This window comes from Narcine bancroftii, chromosome 5 (genome assembly GCF_036971445.1).
Source record: "Narcine bancroftii isolate sNarBan1 chromosome 5, sNarBan1.hap1, whole genome shotgun sequence".
Lineage (NCBI taxonomy): Eukaryota > Metazoa > Chordata > Chondrichthyes > Torpediniformes > Narcinidae > Narcine > Narcine bancroftii.
This window is the reverse complement of record NC_091473.1, coordinates 229,628,993-229,649,561: the sequence shown is the minus strand read 5'-3', so window position 1 is coordinate 229,649,561 and position 20,569 is coordinate 229,628,993. Positions and strand designations below refer to the sequence as shown.

Here is a 20,569-nt window from a genome sequence, read left to right as displayed (position 1 = left end):
TTTCCATGAAGCAAGTTTTGTTTCGCAGCCACCAAGTCTAAATTTGACCCTGGCGACTGTTTGAAACTCTGCACAATTTTCATTTCATGGACTTACCATTGTTATGTGTGAGGAATATTGAGGATTATGAAATACAACTTTTGCTGTCATCATGATGTTGTGGTCTTGTAGAGTCGTGGTTGGGAAAGCACTGAGTGGGGGGTGGAGGGTGGATGGATGGGGCACATGAGACAGAGAGAAAAAAATAGAAAATAATTTGGCCAACCAATTAAACTGAGCTCTACCAACCTGTGTTCAGATTTATACTGAACCAGTTGATCCCAATACAACAATAAAGGGTATTTCAGCAGGTTGAAATGCCAAGAATAAACCATTACTCCTGCTTTTGATTGATTTCTGCAGTAGATGATACATTATTTGCCCTCTGTAAATTGCTACTGGTGTATGAATCGAAGGCAAGTTTGGAGCTGACAGGTGAGGCATAATAGGTTACAGTGAAATAACTGGGAAAAACAATTGATGGAATAGTAATGGAATAGACTCAGTGGACTGAATGGACTCCCTTAAAATATTGCGACTTAGAAAACAGAAGTAATCTTATTTTTAATGTTGATATGTGTGAAAGGAGTTAATTGTCAAGAGATCAGTGTAGATGGCCAGGAAAAATCACTATTGCGCTTCAGGGGGACAGTACAAACACCATGAAGCCACTTTAGAAAGAAGTTTTAAATTAAAACTGCTATAAAGTTGCAGATATTTTTCAGTGATACAGTACCTCGTAAACAGATTGATCTTCTGCTAACAGCGGAGTTTGCTCTGTTCCATCTGGCATCAGATAATCAAACATCACAGATCTTAAACCTTTTAACTCTCTCCTTGCCGTACAGACTTGTCATTTGTCAGAGAGGAAAAGTTGTATTTTATAATCCTTAATATTCCTCACAAATAACAATGGTAAGTCCATGAAATGAAAATTGTGCAGAGTTTCAAACAGTTGCCAGGGTCAAATTTTAGACTTGGTGGCTGCAAAACAAAACTTGCTTCATGGGGGAAAAAAAAAGTTGCGAACCTCTGCTCTAGACCCAATTGTTACTGAAATATTTTGCTTGCAAAAATTGTCATTGGGTCATTTCCTTTGGAGTCATGAAACCGTGCACGTAATGAGTCAATTAGATACAATTAAAACCGTCAACCGTGCAGAGTTGATGGTACTTCACCATTTCCCTGTGATCCAACTAGCCTTTAAAAGATGTGACCTACAATTACTTCTTCCACTGTCACTATTTGTTAGACTTGACAAGGAATGTATTATGTACCGATCAGTCTCGTTCACATCCATGTTAGGCGAAGTTGAGGCAAGGTGAAGTTCATTCTGGCCTTTCTAAGGTAAAATCCCTGTTATTCAGAATTAAGCAACTGGAGGAAAAAAAAACCATGGGAAATAAATGGGTAAAAAAAAATACAGTTTGTGCACCTGGCTGTTCTCCATTCAAGCAACACACCGGAAAACTCGCTTACCCGTCATCTACCAAGCCCCATAGATGCTGGATACCAAGGTTTTGCTGTAGTTTGTGCTATAATCAACATTTCTCATTACCCTGAAGAAGGGCTCAGGCCCGAAAAATCAGTAATATATCTTTACCTTCCATGGACACTGCGTGACCAGCTGACTTCCTCCAGCATTTCTGCGTTTTTACTGGAACCATCGTGTGTGCAGTCTTTAATGTTTCATTTCCTCATTGACAATGAACCTTTACATGTGAAGCAGATGATAAATGGAGGCAGAAGTGAACCCTTCCTTAACTTTTATCACATATAGTTGAGATTTACTGAATTGCTGCAATAATACTTGAAAGTGATCAGTAAGTGTCACTGTTAGCTTTGATAGTGACAACAATGCTCAACCCATTTGCCCTTTTTATTCCCAAAGTACTTTCATTTAAATTTTATTTATTTCACAGGAGGTTGTTGTTGACAAAATACTTCCACACTCTCCTCTCCCCACCTCCAACCCCCTTTTCGTTGCATCTAGTCTCTCTTTGTACCACCATTCCTGTTCCCTATTTATCAGATCCCAGCGGTTCAGCCTTTGTCTTCTAATCGCCCACTCCACCCTGTATCACTCATCTTTCTTCACCTGACCCCTTTGTTTCCCCCCCACCCCCCCTCTCTCTCTCTCTCTCTCTCTCTCTCTCTCTCTCTCTCTCTCTCTCTCTCTCTCTCCCTCTCTCTCTCTCTCTCCTTTCCCCCCCCCCCAAAAAAAATCTGTTGGTGATGTTCCTGCATTATGAGCCCTACCTGGTTCACCAATCCTACAGGGGGAGGGGGTGTCACACCTCTCTCTCACCATGTCCTCTTTACATTGGCTACATTTAACTGGTCTTGATAAAGGGTTTCCGCTTGAAGCATCAACCCTTTCCTTTCTCCCCCTGGTGCTGCTTGACATGCTAAATTCCTGCAGATGATTGTATTTAGTTTCAGATTCCAGCATCTGCAGTCTCATGTGAGTCTCCAGAAGTTTTGGAGTGTTGGCCTATCTAGCCTCTGGTCTGCTTTTGCAACCCACATTTTTTACAAGGATGGTCAGTTGACCTTCGGATCATTACTGACCTCCCACTCTGAAAACTGGTACCACTGAGTGTGAAAGAAAAGTGGTTGTTCTCCTTAGGAGCAGTTTATCGGAATAGGCACTTCATCAGTGAACGTGTCCTCCTCTGACCTTGTGAATGGAGGAAGATATCTGATAATAAGGTGCTTGCAGCGACACTGTCACAGACCTCGGAAGATGCCCTGTAGGCCAGGAAGGAGGAAGTAGATCATATCCTGTGTAGATGAGTGAAGAAACACTTAAGTGAATTAATTAATATCTTACGATCACAATAGTTCACAAGGAAAAAATTGGGTGTAATTCGAATGATTTAGTACAACAGTGATGTTGACATAACAAAGAAGTAAATTAAGGTCCTGTGATAGCTTTAAATAAGGTTTAATATTCCAGAACCAGGAAATTCTTACTAGGAACAGAGGAACAATAGAGTCATGCTACAAATATTTTGGACTTTGCTCAGAAAATGTTATGAAATGAAAATATTTTCATTGGAGTGTGTGTAATATTAACTGGCCCATGTTACAATTGCTGTTGAGAAATATCATGCATTTACCACTGAAGAAGATTATCTGTAAAGGGAAGCATAGATTTTTTTAGTTGCCCATGATGTGTTTGATGGCGCTGATGGTTTATCCATTGTATACCGTGTAAGCTGCACATATTCTTGCAACTGTGGGGGTGGGGGAACCCATTTTGGCATTTTCCCCAGAGAATGCAATTTGCTGTTTTGGAGAAGTGTCTGTTCAGACCTTCTCAGTAGGCCTTCTCACACTGCAATGTAAAATGGGAATTCCCATGAAATTTTCCTGGGAACCCTCCCGTGAACCGGCGGTGTAAACATGTTGGCCCTGGAAAATTACCCGACTCCTAGGTAGGGCTGCGGACCCGTGTAATTTCCCTGGGCCACTCTTTCCCTGATGTCTGAATCGGCAAATGGCCGAAGCATCGTGACATTAGCGCTTGCGTGCTTCGACGCCGCTTGTGACAACGTATCATCATTTCAGCGGGAACTGTTAGTGTAGAGAGAAGGGGAGGAGTGCAGGTCTGTGTATTTTTTTTTTAAAATGTGCTTGCAGCGTTTTTAAATTGAGTTTCAGATGCAGACTTTTGATCGCATTTTTTTGTTTGAAAATCTGTACTGTTTTTAAAAAGCACTTTAATTCGGGCTAGATTAAAAAGTGAAAATAAAATGGCTGGCCACTGGAGTGATGTTGAGGAGGGGGAGCTGCTGTTTATAAAGAGGGATCCAGATATACACCGTCATTGTTCACGTACGGTGAAAAATTCATGAATGTATGAGATGATAGTTGAAGGCTGCAGGAAGCTGGCTCGGAAAAGATAAAAATCCAAGTAATAAACCAACTGAAATTCATATACAGGAAATTCATGCAGGTCACAAACCACAATAGGAGGAGTGGCCAAGGCCCAGATAGAATGGGCTGAACTGCAGCTGGCATTTCAAATTTGGAGTGTGACCTCATCTGCGACACCACCCTCCCCCCCTCAACCACCCCCCAGCGTGTCCACAGCCTCCTGTGAGCCCTCTGATGTGGCTCAGGGAATTGAGATAGAGATTCCCCCTGGAGATGGACCCTCACAGCCAGGCATCCTCCAGCAGTGCGACACCAACAACTAGCGCGGGGACCCCAGAGCATCAAGGAGGGAGATGACCATGGACCCCCCCCCCCCGTGTGGCCTCAGCGTGCCCAGGGTAGAGGTGTCACTGGAAAAAGGTAAGACTGCATAATGCAGGAACAGCATGTATCCAAAGTGTCTGTTAAGTTCTTTCCCCCCCCCCCACCACCGACCCCGCCACCGCCCCCAATGAGAAGTCATGCAGGGTCAGAGAGTAGGGGAAAGGTGAGGAGAGCCACCCGGGTGCAGGACGCAACCACTTTCATGAGAGAAATGTCCGATGATCATCATGAGCTTGACCAGGTGCAGCATCAGAGGAGATTAGAAGACTTCAGGGGTTGGTTTGCTGATCAGCATGGTGCATTGGGGTCCAACATCAGCACGCTTGCCTCCATGATGAGAGAATTGCTTGCGGATGTACAAGAGCAGACCTTGATGATGTAGCAGGTTGTGCACCTGCTGACGAGACAACAGTCCGGCCCACTCCAAATTGCCTTTCTTCCCCGGCACCCACTCAGCCGTGTCCAACCACCCTATTTAACCCATGCAGCTCCTACCAGCCCGCCACGCAAGAGCACTATCTAGCAGCTGGATAGGGCACTTTCTCAGGAAGGGGATGAGTTTTCAATCCCTGCTCCTCCTCATCCTGCATTATAAAAAACATCTAAGCAATAGATTTTCTTTCACTGTGCTTGTCTTTATTGCAGCCCAGTCCAACTAGTCATTGCACAGTTAAAGTTTACAGATGTTTGTAACATGATAGTCTAGCTAAATATATAATTGATCTTGCACTGAATACAAGGTTCTATTTTAATTTTATTTTCATTTATTATAACTGACAATTATCATGCTACTTTAAATTGTTGCATTTCCACTGGTTAACTTTTACATCTTGCAAGGAGGTTGTACACATTTTCACCGTCAGAAGTTTTACTTGCAATACTTGTTATATTTTACAATGAAGTTTATTTTTAAAACCATATTGCTTGCCTGAGGTTTACATAATGGACACAATAGCATTGGCAGCACATGTTGTTGAACCCAGAGAAGGATTTCTCTTTGGCTGAGGGAGAACCTGCTCCACATTAATGTTCCACTCTGGCAAGAAGTGGTCCTTTTTAATTTCACATGTATTCTGCGTGATACAACAGGCAACAGGAATGTCAGTCATATGCTCAAACGTCCAAAGGCATGCTCCACCACTATCTGAGCGGAGTTCAGACACTTGTTGAATTTGCGCTCCTGCTGATTGAGAGCTCGGTGATGTGTGAACCCCCTTCATCAGTCAATTCCTGAAGGGGTAGGCAGGATCCCCCACCAGATGTATAGGTCTTTCCATGATGTAAACGCGCATAGATACCTGTAAGCAGACCAAAGCGGAGGTGTTCATATCACATGCAACTCACCCGTGGGTCCATACATACACACATTTGTAACCACTCCATGCACTTGTCGCATGGTGACAAGCTACACATGTTTTTTTTTTAAAAATTACTTCTGGTGGAAACAGAAACTCGCCGGTATCCTCAGCCTTGTAAAAGGGAGAGTTGGCTAAAATCAGAGCATTGTCAGTATGACATACAAATCTGTGAGCTGAAAGCAAAACCGCACAATGCCTTGATTGTCGTACAGAGGTCACTCATTAGCGCCAGCAGACTAATTTAACAAGGTAAAGATTTTCCTTACCAGTTCTTGTAGTCAGCAACACCTTGAAGAATGAGAGTGCCATCCTTATGGTTGCAGTAGCATGAATATGTGTGGCGTCAATGCCACTGGCACACATTGGATATTCAAACCCATTAATTGCTTCCTGCAGGCGCGCACCACTTGGGAGCTGTATGAAACATTTAATAAGGGTTGCCCTCAAAGCGTGTGTCACCTGCACTACCACCATCCAGACCGTGGATGAAACAGCATCCAAAAGAACAGTGATGGATCGATATTCACATGGGGTGGCAGACCACCACAAGGCAATGGCTAGCCAGACCCAAGGTTCCAGGAAACTTTTGAAGTTTGTTACCTGGTGCCTTAATTCTGGCTCAAGAAGCTCACATATGAATGTGGCTCTTAGACATTCAGAAATGTGCCCTCCACTGGACATCATCATGCTTAGACTCGATGTTTTCCCATCGATAGAATGTTCTAACAATCCTCCATGTTACTCAGGTCTAAAATTGACTATGACTGTGACATGACAATTCAACCTGCTACCCTCCTCCTCCAACCGCAGCCATCTCCATGTTTGCTCCACAAATATATGTTCTTCTTCCTTCAGCATTTTATTTGAAATGATGCTCAAGGTACTTGCCTGCCTCGTCATTGCAGAACAGAGTTACAGGGCCACTGTCATCAAGGCAGTCTCGTCCTCCACTACTGTGCGATCCAATCCCTGGTAGGGCTTGCTACAAGTGCGTGATGTGTCATCGCTGGGGGCAGGACCCCCTTTAAATTGCTAGGGAGCACAAACTCCAGGGAATTTGCACCGCGGGTGTGAAAGGCCTGGGAGGTCCTGCCTTCTCAGAAATTTCACCTGGGTCCAAGTAAGGTCCCCGCTCACCCGTGGTGTGTAAAGGCCTAGTGATGATGATTCTTTATTGTGAGCTTTGTAGGATTTATATAATTAAACAATCCATTCTACAGAGGATTCAAGCTGGGTATTATATGCCTTTCGAACACCTCGCCTATCTGTGTGAACGCATCAAAGGCGGTTGGGGGTGTCTGAACTTATCCGGATTTTATCCACCAAGGTAGGTATGTCAGAGATGAAGCGGGGCTGTACTGCATGTCCTGCCTCTTTTTCTTCAGGAAGCCGGCTTGTTGTGTAAAAGGACTTACGGACGGAGCTTTTCTTTTGCTCTGTGTGAACAAGCAAGCCGGCTTCCAGAGACGGGTCATGTATACAGCAGTAACACAGCTTTTCAGTGCAAAAAATGACTTTTGTGATAAACAGTTGGTCTTGAACCATGTGTAATACTATTTTTCTTCATCAATCTGATAATGGGGATGGAATTTGTAATTATGTTGTGTTAGTAACTAAGAACATTTTATTTAAAGCAATAATGTTTCCATTTTCTTGACTCCAGGATGTCTGGAAGATATACATTAGTGGTGATGAGCTGTAAGAATCACCACTCACTTTTATTAAGGAATTAATCAGAATGAAATTTCCAGTGGCAGTAGATCAGAAAATTATTTGAGTGCTACGTTTCTGCAAGACCTTTGGTATAGCAGTACATTTCCACCACACATGGAAAGGCTAGATAATGGTTTAACAGCTGACAGAAGCGTGAGGTCTTATTTGTTCAGCAATAACTGTTGTATTTTTTAAAATTGTTTTTATGTTTAGTCCCTCCCTCTCCCTCTCTTTCCCCCCCCCCCCCACCCCTTCACACCTCTGATTTCATGTGGGTTAACCAGCTAATTTAGCGGGTCCTTTCCAACTAATTGCGCAGTGTGGAACATCCCAATGGGCTGGGCAAGTTAAATTCAACCAGGCTCTGACATTTGGTGGGGATAAGAGTCAGAGCCCAGCAAGTTAACTCACTAAATGCCTTCTGGTGGTGTGAAAGGACAACCTGCTGGAGATGGGACACCCCCCCCCCCCCACCCTCCTTAAAATGCTGGGTAAATCATAGTGAGGTGGGAAAGCCTCCAGAGTTTCCCAGAAAGTTTTCCTGCTTTCTAGGAGGGTTGACAGTGTGAAAAGGGATGGTCTCTCTGAACATAATTGGATAATAATGTACATAAACTTAATGAACTTAGTTCAGATGGCCCACCAATTGGCCATTTTAACTTTTTCATTAAAATAGCATTAGAGAACAATTTATTTTTCCAAAAGCTTTGGTTTCTAAAAAGAACAATTGGGGATTATGATAGACAACTTCAAACTTAAAAACAAAACATAATTTCAGAATTGCTGTATCACATAGGAAGTTGGAGAAACATTAAATTAACTTTTATTGAAGTTAGTATGTTTAATTGCATAATGATGGTGGCACATTGCGTTAGTTCCACTGGCCAGAAAATGTTTTGCAGCTAATTTTCATTTGCACTCCATATCTAAAGCCTCTCGTGTCAGTGTCCAGCGTCGATAGATTCCAGGTGCCCTGATACCACTTTTCCACGGTCACAGTGTCCCTGGTGAAACCTTTCACCGTGTTCGACACCGACTGCACCAAGATCAGCAGGGAAGACGTCCAAGTGCGAATGCGGAGAATGAATTTTCAACGACACGCTGCACTTCATGGCTTTGTAGGCGTGAAGTAGACTTAAAATATGATAGGAAATCACAAAAATAGGTTATGTCTGAAAGAAACTGCATGCGATGGGAACATTTTAAGGTGATTTTCATGATCAGCAGCCAAAAATCCATAAAATAAACCCAAAAGTGTTCAGGGAGCAAAATCTTCATTGTTTAGTGTAATTACTTTTTATTAATGATCAGTGGTGGCATGACTCTAAAACACAGGCATGGCATTTAGTGGTTGATTCACCATTTCATTGCCGTTAAGCAAAGCAGAGGAGCTGATCTATACTCTGTATAAGGGGTGTCTGAATTTCTATTACAGTACAACCCATTTATTTACCATTAAATATACGGATCTAGCTTTTTAATAAACCTTTCTTCCCTTTGTAATAGGATTTAATAGACTTGGATGTCTTGATGGTCTAGTTTAAATTAATGATGAGATTTATTAAATTTTTAACATCCAGCTAGAGTTGAGCAATCTCACGTGATGTTCTTCACTGCTAAAATGTTAATGTAAAGAACTTTCATTTTTAAAGCCTCGTTAAATATTAGAGCAATGCATTGAAAAGTACATATTTGTGGGCTGATTATGGACCCTGTTAATTGCTGATTAGCACCAGGGCGAATAATTTCTTAAGTATTGTGATTTTTTTTTGAAAAATAGCAGCATTGGGTCAACAACTTCGGTTTCAATTAGTGAGATGAGCATGTGTTCAAATAGAGCAGTGCTGAACATGCCACAAGGTGCTGCACATTCCAGGAGGGAAATAAAATAAACGGGCGATCCATCAATCTAGTGGCTCCTCTCAGAGAGTGTATGTACTCAGATAATGTGATGCCTTCCCTCTCCCTCAATCATCCGTAATGATATCACATTCTCCCTTGAAAGATTATGTTATACTTTATATTGTACATAGATATGCTTTAAAGGAGATAAATTGTGGGTCACAAACAGATACAAACACTTCAAAAACAGATCTCCTTTAAAATGCCAGAGCTCTGCTCAAGTTAGACAGTCCAGGCTCTGGGTGCCTTTGCAAAAACTCTAAGGACTTCACAAGTAGGTGTTAATTGGACATGCTGTGGAGTAATGGATTATTGTTTTGGAAGCATCAGGTGAACAAACTCAAAAGGTTGGGTCCGTGCGCGTGCAGATGGAGTACAATGTTAGTAAGTGTGAGGTTATCCACTTTGGCAAGAAAAATAAAAGAGCTGAATATTATTTAAAGGGTGAAAAACTACAGCATGCTGTTGTGCAGAGGGACTTGTGCATGAATCACAAAAAGTTAGGTTGGAGGTGCAGCAGGTTATTAAGAAGGCAAATGGAATGTTGGACTTCATTGCTAGAGGAATTGAATTCAGGAGTAGGGAGGTAATGTTGCAACTGTATAAGGTACTGGTGAGACTGCACCTGGAGTACTGTGTCCAGTTCTGGTCTCCATATTTGAGGAAGGATATACTGGCTTTGGAGACGGCCCAGAGGAGGTTTACTAGATTGATCCCTAGGATGAAGGGGTTGACTTATGATGAAAGATTAAATCGTCTAGGATTGTATTCGCTCGAGTTCAGAAGAATGAAAGGAGATCTTATAGAACATATAGGATTATAAAGGGTATGGATAGGATAGATGTAGGAAGGTTTTTTGAGCTGGCCGGGGAAACTAAAACGAGAGGACACAGTCTCAAGATTCGGGGGAGTAGATTTAGGACAGAGATGAGGAAAAATAGTTTTTCCCAGAGAGTAGTGAATGTTTGGAATTCTCTATCCAGGGAAGTGGTTGAGGCTGCTTCATTAAACATATTTAAAATTCGGTTAGATAAATTTTTACATGATAGAGGAATTGGGGGATATGGGGAGAAGGCAGGTAGGTGGAGTTAGGTCATAAATTAAATCAGCCATGATCGTATTGAATGGCGGAGCAGGCTCGATGCGCCATTTTTGGCCTACTCCTGTTCCTACTTGCTATGTTCCTATGCAGTCTGCCTGCAGTTTGCTGTTCTAAGGGAGTCATGTGGTTGTGTGTGTGTGTGAGAGAGAGAGGGAGAGAGAAAATTCAGTTCCACAGTTCAGCAGTAGCAGTTAGGACTGGAATAGGATAAGCTGGCAAGCTTGTGGAAGGGCCCCGTTTTGAGGATGGGTTGTGAGTTCTTAGTTCAGCCTGGTCAAAGCCCTTGTGGTCCATACAAGAGAAGATGGCTGGCTGTATAATTTTCACTTGAAATAGGGGAAACAGAAAAGGAGCTCTGTGGTGACCTGAAAGTAAGAGGTTATCATCTAGAAAACCCTGATGGGGCAAGTTTCTTCAGCAAGACAATGAAGTGGCTGATCAGAAGGAATCATTTTGTGTCCAATAAGCAACAAATCTCTCTCTGAAAACTGACAAGAGCCTTCCTGAGTGGTACCCATTTACCTTTCAAGCACCAAAGTCTGGTGAACTTCATAAATGTTAAATTCTGTGCACAGTATAAGAATTGCCTGATTCCGGTAAACTTGGAGGAGTGAGAAGTGAGATTGGACTGTGAATCAAAGAACTTTTCTGAACTGACACACACATTACATACACGTGCACTTAGAATTAGAAGGGGGGTGAAGTTAATAGTGATAAGTTAAAGTTTGAGCCTGTTTTCAGGTTTAAAGATAATTAAAAGCAAATTTTTTTTAAGTATCCATTTGTCTTGGTGAATATGGATTACTGCTGGGTTTTGAGGTCCTCTGGGCCCATAACACCCTGACAACTAAAAAAAATAATTGTAAGGCAGAACACATCAGAGGAACCCTTTTTTTTTTGCCTCGCTTTGTGTTTTAGTTGCCACTCAGTCACCGCCCAAAGAGGATTGGAGACTGAGTTGAGTGGAATTGTCACAACCAAGAACTGAGAGGATAGAAGAAATGGCTGGATGTTCAGAATAGCTGCGTTTTCATGAATGACTGAGCCTCCTTCGAAGTACTCCAGATTGTCTAGGTGTGGCTCCTGATACAAAGTGTATTCAGTTCCTCAGTCCCGGAATAGTGCATCCACATCTGAGCTCCGGTGCATTTCCTACTGCCGCACTTCAGGTCGCAGGAGCCCAGAAGGCACTGATGCTTGCTGCAGCTCGTCTCCAATTCTCCATGAACCTGCCATCTTGCTGTTCGATTAGCTTCCATCTTCTTGCTGCCTTTACCTGCTGAAATGTTGCCAGGTAACTGGGACACCTGCACATCGGTCTACATTGTCAAATGATCTCTGACATCACTATCATTTTATTTTGCAAGCAGTAGTACAGTGACTTTGTGGATAATGTTAATACTTAACGTAATTAGATATTTTGTTGTTCTACTGAATCTGTACCTGCTGCTGTCACAAGTTTAAATTTTTATAAGAACAATGACGATTTACCTTGTCAAGACTCAGTGAGCTCAGCATAATTCCCAATGGGCGTTTGTTATTTAGTTCATATCCTGTTTAAAGGAGATAAAGTAACAAGGCATGGTGGGAAAAAATGTTGTAGGTCAATCAATATATGATTATCAAATGATTAGAAGTCTAAAGCCTGTGGAGGAAAGAAAAGGTTGACAAAGGCAGAAAAAAGAAAAACTTTTATTTCTTTACACCTCGACAAGCCTTCTCGGCTCAATTTTATGCTTAAAGTCAACTGAAATGTCATTGCAGCTGTAACCATGGAACTTGCAGTTGATTTGAACACGGACAATAAGATGGCCACAGCCAGGAATTGTATTAAATTACAGGGTACTGTTCTTTGAAGGTTAAATTCCACGGTTTTGAAATCTGTTAAGAATGTGTTTGAGAGTTGGTCTCGAGAGTCGGGCGGTATGGTTAGCATTGCGGCTAGTGCAACGCTGTTACAGTGCAAGCGATTGGGACAGGAGTTCGAATCCCACGCAGTCTGTAAAGAGTTTGTATGTTCTCCCCACGTCAGCATCGGCTTCCTCCAGGGGATTCAAAACCAGGGGTCAATTGGGTGGCACGGGCTCGTGGACCAAAATGGCCTGCTACCGTGCTGTATATCTAACCTAAAATAATTTGATTTCATCACATTTTTACCTGTGATGTACCCATGCATATTCATCATTATTAGAACTTCAATAACTTGAAAGTTTAGAGGCATTGTAATCATGGTTGCTGCAATAAAATGTGGGAACTATTCAGCTGTTTCAGGCATCATCGATGGAGGAAGAAATAATCAATGATTCAAGTAAGAATGAGGAAAAACAGAAATCAAAATATTTTAAATTTTAGGGAAGGGGAACTTGGAGAGAGCGAAGAGAATCTCTCTAATAAGTCCCTTTTACACCCCCTCTTCAAGGCAGGAACATAGTGCCTTTATTGTGCCACGCCATTCTGTTTAAAAGGAACAAACATGGGATGGGGGGAGGGGGGGTCATTGTAGTCCAGCCTTTAAGGCAGTAGCGGAGGTAGTCACAGCGCTGATCAATGTCTGTGGAGAAAGGGTGAACTGAGAGCAGGGTAGAAAAGGATGTGTATGTAATACATCATAATAGACACCGACGCTGTTATGTTACACGTCACGTCTCTTTTGTTTCCAGAATGCCGGCATGCTTTGTAAAATGACACACTGAAGAAGCATTATGCCAGTGTAATAAAAAAGGCAAAGCTGGCTTCTTTCTGGCAGTATTGCAAGATCCCTGGGTAAAAAGGGTGCAATGATCTGAGATTCACTGGTGGTGTGTTGTACTGATGGCTGGTTCTGCCCCCATCTACCCATATATAACCTTGGTTTCCCTCCCAAACCTGAGCCCGTCTGAAGACCCTATCCTCAGTTAAAAGCTAATGTTCTCCTTCCAGTCATGAGAGCTTTTATTTGCACTACAATTTTATTAGCTTATTCCCTAGAAGATGGAAGCGCTGTTCAAGCCAGGAAGGCTGCTGATAGACCCTCTGTCTCCCGACGCAGCTGAGGAGTTCATGTACTGTCTAGACTGCTTCCAGGCCTACCTGAACACGACCAGAGATGTCTTCCACACCGATGCACTCAGGAGGTGCGCACTCATTTCCAGGGTAGGAACAAAAGGATAGGCAGTCATCAGGGACTCCACTACGTATGACGCTGCCATTGAGGCTTTGAAGGCTTGGTACCTGAAGTCGCAAAATGAATTTCTAGCGAGGCACGGGCAAATGGAGGGAAAAAAAGCCATTCTTTGTGGGGGGGGGGGGGGGGAGGAGAGAGAGACTCAGTTTACTGCAGCAGTTGGTGTTGAAGACTGCAAGTTTGCAGACCTCCTGGAAGACCCCATTTCAAGACATGTTTTGAGTTCTGAGTTCAGCCTACTCTAAACCCTTGTAGTCAATTACAAGAGGCTGTGGCTGGTTAATGTGTTTTTCCTGAAATAAGGGAAAAATAAGAACTCTTTGTGGTAACCTGGAAGAAGTTACCTTTTGGGGGGAAAAAAACACAAGGGGGTAAATTTCTTTGGCAAGACACTGAAGTGGCTGATTGAAGGAGATCAGTTTGTGTGTGTCCAATGAACAACGAATATCTCTCTCTGAATCCAACAAAAACCTTCCTGAGCAGTAACAACTTAAGTTAAAGCACCGGAGCCTGGTGAAGATAAAAAATGTTAAATTGTGTGCACAGTATGGAAGATTGCCTGATACCAGTGAATTTGAAGAAGTGAAAATTGAATGATTGGACAGTGAAACAAAGAATTTTCCTGAACACATACACATGTGCTTAGAATTAGAAGAAGGTTAAATTAGGTTAATAGTAATAAAATAAATATTGATCTTATTTTCTGTATGAAGAAAATTAAAAGCCTTTTTGTTTAAATAACCATTGTCTTGGTGAATTTCTGTTGCTGCTGGGTTTTTTGTAGTCCTCTAGGCTTGTAACAGAAATCCCTGAAAACTGAGACATGGAGTCCAAAAGGTTATAAGTTATCTAAGTTCCATTGCCATTCATTGTTAGGACCCAAAACTTCCAGAGGCTGGAACCTAAAGAGAAATGACAGATATACTCATCTGGTGTAGCAGCATCTGATTCAGATTTCAGATTTATTGTCAGAGGACATACATGACATCGGGTCCGAGCCCAAAACAGTGGTTATATGTATTTACCTCCTATGGATGCTGCGAGATCTGCTGAGTTTCTCCACCATTTCTGTGTTTTTACTACAATCACAGCGTCTGCAGACTTCCATCTTTCACTTTTAAATCATTTGGATTCTGCTTTATATCATCCATTTGCTTTTACTTTCTCTCCCTCCCTTTTGTTTCTGTCCACTGGCAAATTGGCATAGCAGGGCCTGACATGATCCAGAGTGCAAATGGCATAAACTGCTACCACAGTAAAACGATTTCTGCGTTAAACCATGTAAACACTTCAGATTTTGTTCCAGCCGCAAAGTATTATTTTTTTCTCTGTTTATTACTGTATATACACGTGTAATAGGCAATAGTTGACTGCCGTTTATTTTTGGCCCCAGCTACCCATTCTTCCCGACACCTCGATCACGGACTCTTGCCTCAGCCCTGGCCACCCACCCATCTGATCTCCCGACACCTCAAATGGCGCAGGCACTCACTGCGGTCAAAAGTAGTATGCGTATATGTAGAGCTCGTCGAAAGAATCAAAGTCTTGTTGATCCAAACCAAGGCTTTTATTAGCAAAAGACAGGAGCTCTTCACAGGTGGCCGACCAGTCCGGAATGATCCGACCTGGCTAGGGACACAACCCTTTAAGGCCCAGACAATAGGCGTGGCTTAGCTCTCAGCCAATCGCTGTAAGCACAGTCTAGATACAGTAACTAACTATATACACTATGTCCATTGGTGATAGATCTGTACTATCACAATATAATAGTCAACTGTCTAAATTTTACCCTAAAACTTAGTCCACAAGATTCAAGATGTTTTTAAACTTTGAAATCTTTACTATCTTTCTCGAATTGACACTTTGTAGTGGAAAGCAAGATCAGGGGTAAAATACAGAATGATTTGTAGAAAGGTGCCTGCAATTTTATTTTGTTTTCTCATGTTTCCACTTACCTATTGTGTCAGAAGCTGAGGACAACAATGTATGGATGGGCCATTTCCTTATACTCCTCATACATTGCATTATCAAATGACTTGTCGCTCGCACACTGATCACATTAACTTTGTTTCTTCACCTCCTTACCTTGTGCTCACTACTGCCTGTGTGTTGTCTCACAATGCTCTTGGATGTTGCAATGTTCTCCTCTGAATTCTGGGAAGTTTGCTGTGATTATCTTCATGTGCTTGGACTCCCTACCAAAATCAGTCTGTTGCAAGCATTGTCCTTTTTGATTCCAACTCCATATATCCCCCCCTCCCCTGTCAGAAACTTTGCACAATCATCACTCCATTTCCACATATGCCCATTCCCATCTGCATGAAAACTATCATAAATTTAGACATACAGACTGTGGTGATACACCACTAGCCTACTGCAGGGGGCGATCTCTGTACCTGCAGGAAGATCACTGGAGGACAGACTACACCTGGCTGGCTGTCAATCAGCCAACCTGAATAGACCTAACTCCACCCGGCCGACTGTCAATCAACCACCCGGGATATAATCCTGAGCTGGCCCATTCCAAGCCAGTCACTCAGGAGTCACCAGTACAGCTACCACTGTAGCAGAGACTTTTAACTGAATGAAGCCTGTCGTACAGTCTTTCTTGAGTTTTGTGCCTGCTTTCTGCTACAGCAGTGCATCACCAGCAGGCCCTTTTTGACCCACGAGCCCATGCTGACCAAATACACCCAATTGATCGATAAGTTTCACATTGAAACTCAGTTTGTTCTGCCAGTATTAATCCACTATGATTCATCTCATTAAACTTGAATGATTCCTCATAGTTCAAGCTCATGTAAGTTAGCCAAATGCAAGTTTATAATGGGAGGATATACTCACAAAAGCACTGTCAACTTGAAGCTCAACCTTGGTCAGATGCACTAATTACACCAGACAGCAGTGGCAGGTCTAACTTCAAAATTCAATACCAATTAATTCACATAATCTGCGTTCCTGCACACCCAATGAAATATAAACAAGTGAAAGTGCCCCTATAAGAATTGAGTGTAATGTGTCCCACCCCCTCTGCTCTTGCGTGAGTGCCCAACTCCTTCAATGAAGAATGTTTTTGTTGCTAATTTTGTGGAATATGTGATGTCCCTGAAGGAGATGAGCCAGAAGCTTAGTTCATCTATTTATGAGCTAAGATCAAAGTAATGGTGGAATTATGGCAGGGAATGGAAAAGTGAATGTCCCAAATATGGGATTGCAGTGTAAATTTCTACTGTTAATGAAGAATCAACCTTTTAGGAGACAGTAAATGTTCTGAGCATTTCTTAGCTGGTCTGTTGCAAGAGCTGTGTACATTTACTTTGCCGTGGGACAGCAAGAACTCGAATACAGCATTGCGATGGCAGAAATATTTGGGCAGGGAGGAGGCCAATCGTGAGGTCGTGTATAACGACTGTGGTGAGATGTCCCAAGCAGCTCGATTAAGTTATTTCCCAGCTTGGCAGTCCTGATTTTAATACTCCTGAAACACTTCCTTATTGGTTCTGGATCACAGACACTGTCTGCTGAGACAGAAATGTATCAGCTAGCAGTGTTAACCAAGCATTAACTACTTTTTTTTAAAAGATGATTTGTTTGTTGCTCTATCTTGTAACATTGTAGCAAATAGCCTCTGGATGTTATGTGCACAATGTTCAAGCTTTAACTTCTGCAGTTGCTAGATGTGTTGGTATATCTTAGGGATCTTTCTTTTCACTCTAACGAGTCCAAAAAAAAACCCTTTGAAGCTGGCAAGTGACATGTGGAGATGAGGTTTCTCTTGAGCCAATCTCTAGACTTGAGGTCATGGTTGTCTTGACATTTTTTAACTGCTAATGGGGCTAACCTGACATATTTTGGTTGATGATACAAAGCAACAGAAGCCCTTTTTTTTCCCAGAAGTCGATTTTGATTTAAAGTCGGGTTGTTCACAGATTGAGGACATCAATATATAAACTTTTCTTGAAAAATCTTTTTTATCATTTTTAATAAAATCATTGCTAATTAGAACTACCATGTATTCCAAGGAATTTTATTTTCCAGGAATTAGAAATTTATATTAAAAAAAATTATAAAACATTTGAGGTTCACTGGATTGTAGCCAATTTTATTTTGGGTGGCATGCAAATGAGCTTGCACAGAAATATAAACACGAATCATCATTTCTTTTTTTTTTCCCCACTTATACTTTCATGGCTCAGCTTTTTTTAAAAAACTAACAATTGAAAATAAGTTCATGAAAATCCAAGACAAAAACCGAAAATACTAGTAGCACTCCGAGAATTAACAGCAGCTGTGAAGACCATACTTCAGGCCAGACGCAAGACTTTATTACCACAGAGAAAGACAGAAAACAAGTTAATTTTAATTTGCAGAGAGAGTTCGAATGATTGGGAATTTCTCAGATAGGGTGAGACCACGTTTGCTGCAATGATAACCTGCTGCTTAAATGACCTGCACTTTGCGCAAAGCCCCACGTTGAGACCTTTTGGTCTCAATATATAATTCAATAACTTCTGGTAGCTTATCTTTTCTGTTTGTATCAGAAGCATCCAGATCTGCTGCTGTTTACATATTGGTTTGTTTTACCTCTCTGTATCTTCTCACCATGGCATTTCCTAGCAAAAATGTATTTCTTTTGCCCTAACCACCCCACCCACATCCTCTGTGCAATTTAACATGAGCATTTCTTTAAACTATTTCTCAATTCTGAGAAAGAAACACTCTGTTTCTCTTTGCACAGATACAACCAAGCCCGCTGAGTGTTTCTACGTTTTCTGCTTTGTGCAGATTATTGTTTGCAAAAGAGTACACAGGTGACTTTGATACTAGATTATTGTTTGTAGGTTCACAGATCAGGATCCTCCCTCCACACCCCCATCGATGTGATCTACCCGGATTGTTGTCTGAAGTGGGTGTGCAAAATCATTGAGGTCCTCTTTCACCCTGCTCCCATTGGGGAAGAGATACGAGAGGATCAGAGCCAGCACCACCAGGCTGAGGAACAGCTTCTTCCCATAGGCAGTGATAATGAATGACCAAAGGAACTGCTCACATTAACCATCCGAGTTTCTCATATGTGCAAAACAATATTTATTTATTTGTACAGATTAAACTTGTCCTGCATATGTATTATTCGTCTGTCTGTGTGTTTTGTCTGGTTGTGTGTCTGCATGTTTTGCACTTAGGACTGGAGAACTTGTACAATCAGATGGCCATAAATTTGACTTGAGGTGAGGAAAGGATTCAGTTTAAGTTTATTTGCTACATTCTACTAGTCTAGTGAGAAAGGGTCTTTTCCAAACAGTCTAACGGTGACAGAAGTCTGAAGACCAGCACCTCTGGGTTCTTGAGCAGTTTCTTTCCAATCTCGGTCAGGCTCTTGAACCTCCCATTGTTACACAAATCATGGTCTGCTCTAACACCACAAAAAGATCTATCTACAGACCAGCCATTCTCAACAGGGGCCACCCAGCTCCCCTGGGGGTGGGGCATGGTTGTCACATTGAAGGAGGGGGGGCCTCAGACTGAAATTATAAAATAGTTTTAATGTATTTTATGTGGTCGGTAGGAGAGAAGTATGGAAGAAACCAGCTAAGCATGAGAACTCCTCAGGGAAAAGAGAGACAATAGCTTGGACCAGAATCCAAAGGCAGCCATATTGGTATTGAAAGGCCATATTCTTTTTCTCTCACTAACTGGAAATGCGAAAACTTATTTATCTACCTTACATTTATATGTATTATCTCTTCTTTCCTGCAGTAATTTAATTTATGCTATTTAAATTGTTTTTTTTTTCCCAAAAGTACCAGTTGGGCGGCAGCACGTAAGAATTGTGGTGCAATTATATACATTTTACATGTGTGTAGCTATGCTGCCTCATTGAGCAGCAGCTCCGGTCTGGGCAGAGGGTAGGCAGCGGCGGCCCTGGCCCCAGTCCGAGCAGAAGGTAGGCGGCAGCGGCTCCGATCCGGGCAAAAGCGAGGGGGAGGTGGCGGCCCCGGTAGAATGAGGCAGGCGGAGGCCCCGGTCCAGGCAGAAGCGAGGGGGAGGCGGTGGCCCCGGCCTCGGCAGAGCGAAGCAGGCGGAGGCCCCGGTCCGGGCAGAAAGAAGGAAGTGGTGGCCCCGGTCCGGGCACAGGGAAGGCAGCGGCGGCTGCAAAAAAAAAAGGCTGTGTACGGCCCCTCACCCCAAGTCCAAAGCCTGCTGCGCAGCTCAGACGGCAAAGTCCTCCTCAGCGACAAGATCTCTATCCTCAATCGATGGTCAGAACACTTCCAATCTCTTTTCAGTGCCAACTGCTCAGTCCAAGAATCCACCCTGCTCCATCTCCCTCCTCAACAGCCCTTAAGGCTAGAGCTGGATGAGGACCTCACCCGGGAAGAGACATATAAGGCAATTGAACAACTGAAAAGTGGCAAAGCATCAGGTATGGATGGAATCCCCCCCCAGAGGTCTGGAAGGCTGGCGGCAAAACTCTGCATGCCAAACTGCATGAGTTTTTCAAGCTCTGCTGGGACCAAGGAAAGCTGCCTCAGGACCTTCGTGATGCCATCATCATCACCCTGTACAAAAACAAAGGTGAGAAATCAGACTACTCAAACTACAGGGGAATCACGCTCCATTGCAGGCAAAATCTTCGCTAGGATTCTCCTAAATAGAATAATACCTAGTGTCGCCAAAAATGTTCTCCCAGAATCACAGTGTGGCCTTCGCGCAAACAGAGGAACTACTGACATGGTCTTTGCCCTCAGACAGCTCCAAGAAAAGTGCAGAGAACAAAGGACTCTACATCACCTTTGTTGACCTCACCAAAGCCTTCGACACCGTGAGTAAGAAAGGGCTTTGGCAAATACTAGAGCGCCAAGGATGCCCCCCAAAGTTCCTCAACATGGTTATCCAACTGCACAAAAACCAACAAGGTCGGGTCAGATACAGCAATGAGCTCTCTGAACCCTTCTCCATTAACAATGGCGTGAAGCAAGGCTGCGTTCTCGCACCAACCCTCTCTTCAATCTTCTTCAGCATGAT

General features: G+C 42.7%; 1 protein-coding gene across 2 annotated transcripts in view; it reads left to right on the top strand.

The window, feature by feature from the left end:
• LOC138765013 (alpha-1,3-mannosyl-glycoprotein 4-beta-N-acetylglucosaminyltransferase C-like) overlaps positions 1-20,569 on the top strand; it is a 50,905-nt gene that overhangs the window by 16,793 nt on the left and 13,543 nt on the right. The window contains exon 1 of one of the 2 annotated variants that reach the window (XM_069941626.1): positions 4,098-4,341. The exons of the other annotated variant lie outside the window; for it this stretch is intronic. The gene's annotated coding sequence lies outside the window, so the exon portion shown is untranslated. Of the gene's footprint in view, positions 1-4,097; positions 4,342-20,569 lie in introns of those variants that run through there. 2 annotated transcript variants of the gene reach the window in all.